Genomic DNA, 12,043 nt, shown 5'->3' on the forward strand with positions numbered 1-12,043 from the left:
TGCTATATTTGAAATGGATAACCAACAAGGACCTACTGTATAGCACAGGGAACTCTGCTCAATATTCTGTAACAACCTAATTCGGAAAAGAATTTTTAAAAGAATACATACATGTATATGAAAAAAAATCCAATGCCATTTTTCACAGAAATAGAATAAACAACCCTAAAATTTATATGGAACCACAAAGACCCCAAATAGCTAAAGCAATTTTGAGAAATAAGAACACAGCTGGAAGCATCAGACTTCTTGATTTCAAACTATATTACAAAGTGATAGTAATCAAGACAATATGCTACTGGCATAAAAACACACACATAGATCAGTGGAACAGAATAGAGAGCTCAGAAATCAACCCATGAGGGCTTCCCTGGTGGCGCAGTGGTTAAGAATCCGCCTGCCAATGTAGGGGACAGGGGTTCAAGCCCTGGTCTGGGAAGATCCCACATGCCACAGAGCAACTAAGCCCGTGCACCACAACTACTGAGCCTACGCTCTAGAGCCCATGTGCCACAACTATTGAGCCCATGAACCACAACTACTAAAGCCCGCACACCTAGAGCCCATGCTCCGCGACAAGAGAAGCCACTGCAATGGGAAGCCCACATGCAGCAATGAAGACCCAACGCAGCCAAAAATAAATAAATAAAATTTTTTAAAAAAAGAAATCAACCCATGCATACATGGTGAATTAATTTATGACAAAGGAGCAAAAAATATACAATGGGGAAAAGATAGTCTCTACAATAAATGGTACTGGGAAAACTGGACAACAACATGAAAAAGAATGAAACTGGACCACTATCTCACACCACACAGAAAAATCAACTCAAAAGGGACTAAAGACTTGAAGGTAAGACCTGAAACCTTACAATCTATGTAAGTTCCTTGACACTGATCACAACAATGATTTTTTGGATTTGACACCGAAATAAACAAATGGAAATAAACAAGTGGAACTACATCAAACTAAAAATCTTCTGTACATCAAAGGAAACATCAACAAAATGAAAAGGCAGCCTACAGAATGAGAGAGAATATTTGCAAACCACTTATCTGATAAGGGGTTAACACCCAAAATATACAAAGAACTCATACAACTCAACATCAAAAAAAAATAAGCAACCTAATTTAAAAATGGGCAGAGGACCTAAACAGATGTTTTTCCAACAAAGACACAGTGATACCTAACAGACACATGAAAAGGTGTTCAACATCGCTAATTATCAGAGAAATGTAAATCAAAACCACGAGCTATCACCTCACAACTGTTAGAATGGCTATTACCAAAAAGATAAGAAATAACAGGTGCTGTCAAAAATGTAGAGAAATGGGAACACTTATGTACTGTTTGTGGGAACGTAAATTGGTACAGCCACTACAGAAAATAGTATAAAGTTTCCTCAAAAAATTAAAAATAGAACCACCATATCATCCAGCAATCCCACTTCTGGGTATTTAACAGAAGGAAATGAAATCAGAATCTTAAATATCAGCACGCCCATGTTCACTGCAACATTATTTACAACACTCAAGACATGGAAACAACTTAAGGGTCCATCAATAGATCGATGGATGAATGGGATGAGCAAAATGTGTGAATGTAGTCAAAAGGTACAAACTTGCAGTTATAAAATAAATAAGTCCTGGGGATGGAATGTACACAGTGACTACAGTTAACACAACTATACTATAAGGATGTCCCTGGTGGCACAGTGGTTAAGAATTTGCCTGCCAATGCAGAGGACACAGGTTCGAGCCCTGGTCCAGGAAGACTCTACATGCTGTGGAGCAACTAATCCCGTGCACCACAACTTCTGAGCTTCTGCTCTAGAGCCAGTAAGCCACAACTACTGAGCCCACGCTCTCTGGGGCCCACGTGCCACAACTACTGAGCCTGTGTGCTGCAACTACTGAAGCCCGTGAGCCTAGAGCCCATGCTCCACAACAAGAAAAGCCACCGCAATGAGAAGCCTGTGCACCGCAACGAAGAATAGCCCCCACTCACCACAACTAGAGAAAGCCCATGCGCAGCAACAAAGACCCAAAGCAGTCAAAAATAAATAAGAAAAATAAGTAATATGATTCCAACCACATTAGTTGCTTGTGAAAACAAAAATATCAACACTCTTTGGAGGAATCTATAACAGAATGCAGAGTTTTCAGGATATAATATTCACATCATCCAAGTTATAATCTAAAATTGCTTGACATAGGAAGAAGCAGGAATTTGTGACACAATCTCGAGAGAAGAGACAATCAGCAAAGACCAGTCCTGAAAGAATCCAGAAGTTGGAATCAGCACACACAAAAAAATTATGCCAGCTACTATAACTATGCTCAGGGAGATAAAGGAAATGTTCATTAATGAAAGCTCATAATGAACAAAAAGATAGGAAATCTCATCAGATAAATAAAAACTATAAAAAGGAAACAAATGGAAATGATAAAACTAAAATATACAGTACCTGAAATTTAAAAATACACTGAAAGAATTTAAAAGCAAAATAGAGATGATGGAGTCACTAAACTTGAAAATAGATCAGTAGAAACGATCCAATTTGAACGACAGGGGAAAAAAAGGATTTTAATAAATTACTGAGCATCAGGATCTGTAATTGTAATCCCTAGACTATCAATTTTCTTAAAATCTATAACTATATAGCCAGTTCATAAGTTAAAGTGGAATTTTTAAAATATTCAAACAACCCAAAAGAAGTCAGGAAAGATAAAGAAAAAAGAAACAAAAAACAGAAGAGACAAAGAGAAAACAAATAACATGGTAGTCATGTATGTTATTTAGGAAGAATTATACTACGTTTTAGTGGCCTAAACACTACAATTTAAAGACAGAAATTGTCCAAATAAATTATAAAAATCAAGATCCAACTTTATGTTTTCTGCAAAACACATTTAAGTATATAAAGTTTGAAAGTAATAGATGAAAAGAGACAAAACATGTAAAGACTAATCATAAAACCAGAGTGACTATATTAATATCACATAAAATAAAATTCAAGGTTAAAAGTATTACCACAGATAAAGAGGGACATTTCATAATAAAAAAGGTGTCGATTCATCAGAAAGATATAATAATCATAAATAGACTACCTGGGCTCTTTGGTGGGGCTAATGGCAGACTCTGCAAGGGCTCACGCCAAGGAGTACTTCCCAGAACTTCTGCTACCAGTGTCCTCGTCCCCATGGTGAGCCACAGCCACCCCACACCTCTGCAGGAGACCCTCCAACACTAGCAGGGATGCCAAATGAGATGAACCTCAGTGATATAAAGCAAATCCATCAAACAGACAGTAGTAGTACTTTAGACACAACTGGCGCAGGATGTACAGCAACAACTGAAACTATGGAACTGGCTCTGATGGGTGCAGTGATGTTACTTCCTGGGCTTTGAAGACAAAGCTAAAATCTAGAACACATAAGTGAATTACCCAAGCCGTGTGGATGAAAGGCTCTTGGTGCTGCAGCCAGGAGTCAGTGCTGTGCCTCGGACGTGGGAGAGCCAACTTCAGGACACTGGTCCACAAGAGACCTCCCAGCTCCACATAATATCAAACGACGAAAGTCTCCCAGAGATCTCCATCTCAACACCAACACCCAGCTTCACTCAACGACCAGCAAGCTACAGGACACCCTATGCCAAACAACTAGCAAGACAGGAACACAACCCCACCCACTAGCAGAGAGGCTGCCTAAAATCATAATAAGGCCACAGACACCCCAAAACACACCACCAGACATGGACCTGCCCACAAGAAAGACAAGATCCAGCCTCATCCACCAGAACACAGGTACTAGTCCCCTCCACAAGGAAGCCTACACAACCCACTGAACCAACTTTAGCCTCTGGGGACAGACACCAAAAACAACAGGAACTAAAAACCTGCAGCCTGGAAAAAAGGAGACCCCAAACACAGTAAGACAAGCAAAATGAGAAGACAGAAAAACACACAGCAGATGAAGGAGCAAGATAAAAGCCCACCAGACCTAACAAATGAAGAGGAAATAGGCAGTCTACCTGAAAAAGAATTCAGAAAAATGATAGTAAAGATGATCCAAAATCTTGGAAAGAGAATAGAAAAAGTGCAAGAAACAATTAACAAGGACCTAGAAGAACTAAAGAGGAAACAAGCAACGATGAACAACACAATAAATGAAATTAAACATACTCTACAAGAGATCAATAGCAGAATAACTGAGGCAGAACGGATAAGTGACCTGGAAGATAAAATAGTGGAAATAACTACTGCAGAGCAGAATAAAGAAAAAAGAATGAAAAGAACTGAGGACAGTCTCAGAGACCTCTGGGACAACATTAAATGCACCAACATTCGAATTTTAGGGGTCCCAGAAGAAGAAGAGAAAAAGGGACTGAGAAAATATTTGAAGAGATTATAGTTGAAAACTTCCCTAATATGGGAAAGGAAATAGTTAATCAAGTCCAGGCAGCACAGAGAGTCCCATACTGGATAAATCCAAGGAGAAACACGCCAAGACACATATTAATCAAACTATCAAAAATTAAATACAAAGAAAACATATTAAAAGCAGCAAGGGAACAATAAATAACACACAAGGGAATCCCCATCAAGTTAACATCTGATCTTTCAGCAGAAACTCTGCAAGCCACAAGGGAGTGGCAAGACATATTTAAAGTGATGAAGGAGAAAAACCTACAACCAAGATTACTCTAGCCAGCAAGGATCTCATTCAGATTTCATGGAGAAATTAAAACCTTTACAGACAAGCAAAAGCTGAGAGAGTTCAGCACCACCAAAGCAGCTTTACAACAAATGCTAAAGGAACTTCTCTAGGCAAGAAACACAAGAGAAGGAAAAGACCTACAATAACGAACCCAAAACAATTTAGAAAATGGGAATAGGAACATACATATCGATAATTACCTAAATGTAAATGGATTAAATGCTCCCACCAAAAGACACAGATTGGCTGAATGGATATAAAAACAATACCCATATATATGCTGTCTACAAGAGACCCACTTCAGACCTAGGGACACATACAGACTGAAAGTGAGGGGATGGAAAAAGATATTCCATGCAAATGAAAATCAAAAGAAAGCTGGAGTAGCATTTCTCATATCAGACAAAATAGACTTTAAAATAAAGACTATTAGAAGAGACAAAGAAGGACACTACACAATGATCAAGGGATCGACACAAGAAGATGATATAACAATTGTAAATATTTATACACCCAACATAGGAGCACCTCAATACATAAGGCAAGTACTAACAGCCATAACAGGGGAAATCGACAGTAACACATTCATAGTAGGGGACTTTAACACCCCACTTTCACCAATGGACAGATCATCCAAAATGATAATAAATAAGGAAACACAAGCTTTAAATGATACATAAAACAAGATGGACTTAATTGATATTTATAGGACACTCCATCCAAAAACAACAGAATATACATTTTTCTCAAGTGCTCATGGAACATTCTCCAGGATAGATCATATCTTGGGTCACAAATCAAGCCTTGGTAAATTTAAGAAAATTGAAATTGTATCAGGTATCTTTTCCGACCACAACGCTATGAGATGAGATATCAATTACAGGAAAAGACGTGTAAAAAATACAAACACATGGAGGCTAAACAATACACTACTTCATAACGAAGTGATCACTGAAGAAATCAAAGAGGAAATCAAAAAATACCTAGAAACAAATGACAGTGGAGACACGACGACCCAAAACCTATGGGATGCAGCAAAAGCAGTTCGAAGAGGGAAGTTTATAGCAATACAATCCTACCTTAAGAAGCAGGAAACATCTCGAATAAACAACCTAACCTTGCACCTAAAACAATTAGAGAAAGAAGAATAAAAAAGCCCCAAAGTTAGCAGAAGGAAAGAAATCATAAAGATCAGATCAGAAATAAATGAAAAACAAATGAAGGAAATGATATCAAAGATCAATAAAACAAAAAGCTGGTCCTTTGGGAAGATAAACAAAATTGATAAACCATTAGCCAGACTCATCAAGAAAAAAAGGGAGAAAACTCAAATCAATAGAATTAGAAATCAAAAAGGAGAGGTAACAACTGACACTGCAGAAATACAAAAGATCATGAGAGATTACTACAAGCAACTCTATGCCAATAAAATGGACAACCTGGAAGAAACGGACAAATTCTTAGAAAGGCACAACCTGCCAAGACTGAATCAGGAAGAAACAGAAAATATGAACAGACCAATCACAAGCACTGAAATTGAAACTGTGATTAAAAATCTTCCAACAAACAAAAGCCCAGGACCAGATGCCTTCACAGGCGAATTCTATCAAACATTTAGAGAAGAGCTAACACCTATCCTTCTCAGACTCTTCCAAAATATAGCAGAGGGAGGAACACTCCCAAACTCATTCTACGAGGCCACCATCACCCTGATACCAAAACCAGACAAAGATGTCACAAAGAAAGAAAACTACAGGCCAATATCACTGATGAACATAGATGCAAAGATCCCCAACAAAATACTAGCAAACAGAATCCAACAGCACATTAAAAGGTTCATACACCATGATCAAGTGGGGTTTATTCCAGGAATGCAAGGATTCTTCAATATATGGAAATCAATCAGTGTGATACACCATATTAACAAATTGAAGGAGAAAAACCATATGATCATCTCAATAGATGCAGAGAAAGCTTCTGACAAAATTCAACACACATTTATGATAAAAAACCCTGCAGAAAGTAGGAATAGAGGGAACTTTCCTCAACATAATAAGGTCATAATAAGGTCAACATAAGGTCATATATGACAAACCCACAACCAACGTCATCCTCAATGGTGAAAAATTGAAACCATTTCCACTAAGATCAGGAACAAGACAAGGTTGCCCACTCTCACCACTCTTATTCAACATAGTTTTGGAAGTTTTGGCCACAGCAATCAGAGAAGAAAAGGAAATAAAGGAATCCAAATCGGAAAAGAAGAAGTAAAGCTGTCACTCTTTGCACATGACATGATACTATACATAGAGAATCCTAAAGATGCTACCAGAAAGCTACCAGAAAACTACTAGAGCTAATCAATGAATTTGGTAAAGCAGCAGGATACAAAATTAATGCACAGAAATCTCTGGCATTCCTATATACTAATGGTGAAATATCTGAAAGTGAAATCAAGAAAACACTCCCATTTACCATTGCGACAAAAAGAATAAAATATCTAGGAATAAACCTACCTAAGGAGACAAAAGACCTGTATGCAGAAAATTATAAGACACTGATGAAAGAAATTAAAGATGATACAAATAGATGGAGAGATATACCATGTTCTTGGATTGAAAGAATCAACATTGTGAAAATGACTCTACTACTCAATGCAATCTATAGATTCAATGCAATCCCTATCAAACTACCACTGGCATTTTTCATGGAACTAGAACAAAAAATTTCACAATTTGTATGGAAACACAAAAGACCCCGAATAGCAAAAGGAATCTTGAGAACAAAAAACGAAGCTGGAAGAATCTGGCTCCCTGACTTCAGACTATACTACAAAGCTACAGTAATCAAGACAGTATGGTACTGGCACAAAAACAGAGAGATAGATCAATGGAACAGGATAGAAAGTCCAGAGATAAACCCACGCACATATGGTCACCTTATCTTTGATAAAGGAGGCAGGAATGTACAGTGGAGAAAGGACAGCCTCTTCAATAAGTGGTGCTGGGAAAACTGGACAGGTACATGTAAAAGTATGAGATTAGATCACTCCCTAACACCATACACAAAAATAAGCTCAAAATGGATTAAAGACCTAAATGTAAGGCCAGAAACTATCAAACTCTTAGAGGAAAACATAGGCAGAACACTCTATGACATAAATCACAGCAAGGTCCTTTTTGACCCACCTCCTAGAGAAATGGAAATAAAAACAAATGGGACCTAAGGAAACTTAAAAGCTTTTGCACAGCAATGGAAACCATAAACAAGACAAAAAGACAACCCTCAGAATGGGAGAAAATATTTGCAAATGAAGCAACTGACAAAGGATTAATCTCCAAAATTTACAAGCAGCTCATGCAGCTCAATATCAAAACAACAAACAACCCAATCCAAAAATGGGCAGAAGGCCTAAATAGACATTTCTCCAAAGAAGATATACAGATTGCCAACAAACACATGAAAGAATGCTCAACATCATTAATCATTAGAGAAATGCAAATCAAAACTACAATGAGATATCATCTCACACCAGTCAGAATGGCCATCATCAAAAAATCTAGAAACCATAAATGCTGGAAAGGGTGTGGAGAAAAGGGAACACTCTTACACTGCTGGTGGGAATGTGAATTGGTACATCTACTATGGAGAACAGTATGGAGGTTCCTTAAAAAACTACAAATAGAACTACCATATGACCCAGCAATCCCACTACTGGGCATATACCCTGAGAAAACCATAATTCAAAAAGAGTCATGTACCAAAATGTTCATTGCAGCTCTATTTACAATAGCCTGGAGATGGAAGCAACATAAGCATCCACAATTGGATGAATAAAGATGTGGCACATATATACAATGGAATATTACTCAGCCATAAAAAGAAACAAAATTGAGTTATTTGTAGTGAGGTGGATGGACCTAGAGTCTGTCATAAAGAGTGAAGTAAGTCAGAAAGAGAAAGATAAATACCATATGCTAACACATATATATATATGGAATCTAAGGAAAAAAATGTTATGAAGAACCTAGGGGTAAGATGGGAATAAAGACACAGACCTACTAGAGAATGGACTTGAGGATATGGGGAGGGGGAAGGGTAAGCTGTGATAAAGTGAGAGAGTGGCATGGACATATATACACTACCAAACGTAAAATAGATAGCTAGTGGGAAGCAGCCGCAGAGCACAGGGAGATCAGCTCAGTGCTTTGTGACCACCTAGAGGGATGGGATAGGGAGGGTGGGCGGGAGGGAGATACAAGAGGGAAGAGATATGGGAACATATGTAAATGTATAACTGATTCACTTTGTTATAAAGCAGAAACTAACACACCATTGTAAAGCAATTATACTCCAATAAAGATGTTAAAAAAAAAAAAAGTAAAGAAATATCCAGGGTAGACAAATCCATAGAGACAGAAAGTAGATTAATACGGGGGTTGTCAGGGGGTTGAGGGAATGAGAATTTACTGTTAATACATATGGGTATCTTTTGGGTGTCATGAAAGTGTCCGGTGATAGTTGTGCAACTCTGTGAATATACTAAAAACCACTGAATTGTCCACTTTAAATGGGTGAAATTTATGGTATATGTAATATATTTTAATAAGGCTGTTAAAAAAGAAAAATAATAATAATCATAAATACATATGCACCTATTAGAACATCAAAATACACAAAGCAAACCAGACATAATTAATGAGAGAATACAAATTCATAATCATAACATCTCTCCCTCATCAACTAACAGAAAAACTAGACCAAAAACTCAGTAAGAACTTAGATAATTTGAGTCCTACCAACCACCTTGACCTACCTGCTATTTATAGAACATTACACCTAACAATAGAGGAATATAATTCTTTTCAATTACATGTAGTATATACACCAAGACAGACTATGTATATATGACCATAAAGCAGGTTTCAATAAAATTAGAAGGATTAAAACCATACAGATAATGTTCTTTGACAATGGAATTAAATTAGAAATTAATAAGATACTTATGAAAACCCCAAGTACTTGTAAATTAAACAACATACTTCTATATCACAGCTCGGTCAAAAAAGAAATCGTATGAAAAATTTTTAAATATTTTAAACTAAATTATTATGAAATGTATTTTAAAAAATCATGTGACATATTGAAAGAAGTGAACAGGGGAAATGCAGCTTTAAATGCTTATGTTAGAAAAGAAGAATGGTCTAAAATACCTAAGTTTCCACTTTAAGAAGCTAAAGAAAGAGCAACTTTCTCTTTAGTATAATAAAAGTAAGGAGAAGGAAATAAAAAGGCAAAAGTAGAAATCAACAAAAAAAGAAAACAGACAAATAATTGAGAAAACTAACAAAGGAAAAGGCAACAAAATTGGGAACCTCCCAGTAATCCAACCCAGGAAAAAAAAGTGAGAATACAAATTACCTATATCAAGAAAGATCTACAGATCCTATAAATACAGATCCTATAAATAAGAATAATAAGAGAATATTATGAACAACTATGCCAAAATATTCGATATAGATGAAATGAACATTTCCTTGAAAAATGCAACTCATACAAACATCTTATAATTAACATTATACGTAATGATAAAATATTGAATGTTCCCTCCTAAAACTGGAATTGAGGCAAGGATATCCACTGTAATCACCTCTATTTTAGATTGTACTGGAGGTCCTAGTCTGTGCCACAAAGCAAAAAGAATAAAAGCCAAAAGTTTGCAAAGAAATAAGATTATCTCTATTTGCATTTAACAAAATTGTTTACACAAAAAATCCCAAGCAATTGACAAACAACTGTTAGAACTAATAAGTGAATTTAACAGTGTTTCAGGATACATGGTAAATATACAAAAACAATTGTATTCTTATAAACTAGCAGGAAACAATTGAAAATTGAACTAGAACTAGTGGATAAATGTCCTGGAGATCTAATGCACAGTCTAGTGATTATAAACAACAACACTGTATTATTATAAACATCAAACTTATTGATCTTAATTGTTTCCTCCACAGTAAAGATATGGTAATTATGTGATATGATAGAGACTTTAGCTAATGCTACAACAGCAATCATAATGCAGTCTATAAATGTATCAAATCAACATGTTCTACACCTTAAATTTACACAATGTTACATGCCAATTATATCTCAGAAAAAAAGAAAATTGAACTAGAAAATTTAATTTATAATTATGTAAAAAAAAAAAACTAGGAATAAATTTAGCCAAAGACATGCAGGACCTCCATACTTATAAAACTTTGCTGAGAGAAATTAAAGAAGTTTAAATAAATGGAAAGATGTCAACTCTCCCCAAACTGATCATATATACAATACAATACAATCGTAATCCCAGGAAACATTTTTTTAATTGATAAACTTGCTCTAAATTTTATATGGAAATTCAAAGCACCTAGGATACCTAAAGCATTTTGGAAAATAACAAATTTGAAGTATTTCCATTACTTAACTCCAAGATTTGCTATAAAACTAGATGAATCAAGAAAGTGTAGTCCTGGCTTAAGGATCAACAAACAGATCTATAGAACAAAATAGAGCCCAGAAATAGGCTGGCACTTATATGGTCATTTGGAGGGGAAAAAAAGTCACCAAAACAATTAAATAAGGGGAAAAGTCCTTTCAACAAATAATGCTATAATAACCAGAGGTCCATATGGGAAATAAATGAATCCAGCCCCTCTTCACCATACACAAAAGTTAATTTTAAATGAGTTGTTCTAAATGCAAAGGCTAAAATCATAAGTTTTTAGAGGAAACCTAAGAAAATATTTTTGTGAGTTGGGGATAGGCAAAGTTTTGGTCACAAAACGCAATAAACATAAAATTTTTTTAATGCAGATAGTGGGGTTTGTTTTTTGTCTTTTGGTTTTTTTTTTTTTTTTTTTGCCATGCAGCATGTGGGATCTTAGCTCCAGACCAGGGATTGAACCCACGCCCTCTGCAGTGGAAGTGCAGAGCCGTAACCACTGGACCTCAGGAAAGTCCCAACATAAATTTAACTTCATCAAAATGTAAAAGTTCTGTTCATTACATACAATCATGAAGATAATGAATATTGAAGCCACAGATTGGAAGAAAATATTCACAAATTGTATATCTAACAAAAGACTAAATATATAATATTAAGAATATTCAGGGACTTCCCTGGTGGTGCAGTGGTTAAGAATCTGCCTGCCAACGTAGGGGACATGGGTTCGAGCCCTGGTCCAGGAAGATCCCACATGCCACAGAGCAACTAAGCCCATGTGCCACAACTACTGAGCCTGCACTCTGGAGCCCGCGAGCCAAAGCTACTGAGCCT

Source organism: Tursiops truncatus, chromosome 5 (genome assembly GCF_011762595.2).
Source record: "Tursiops truncatus isolate mTurTru1 chromosome 5, mTurTru1.mat.Y, whole genome shotgun sequence".
In the NCBI taxonomy this organism is placed as follows: domain Eukaryota; kingdom Metazoa; phylum Chordata; class Mammalia; order Artiodactyla; family Delphinidae; genus Tursiops; species Tursiops truncatus.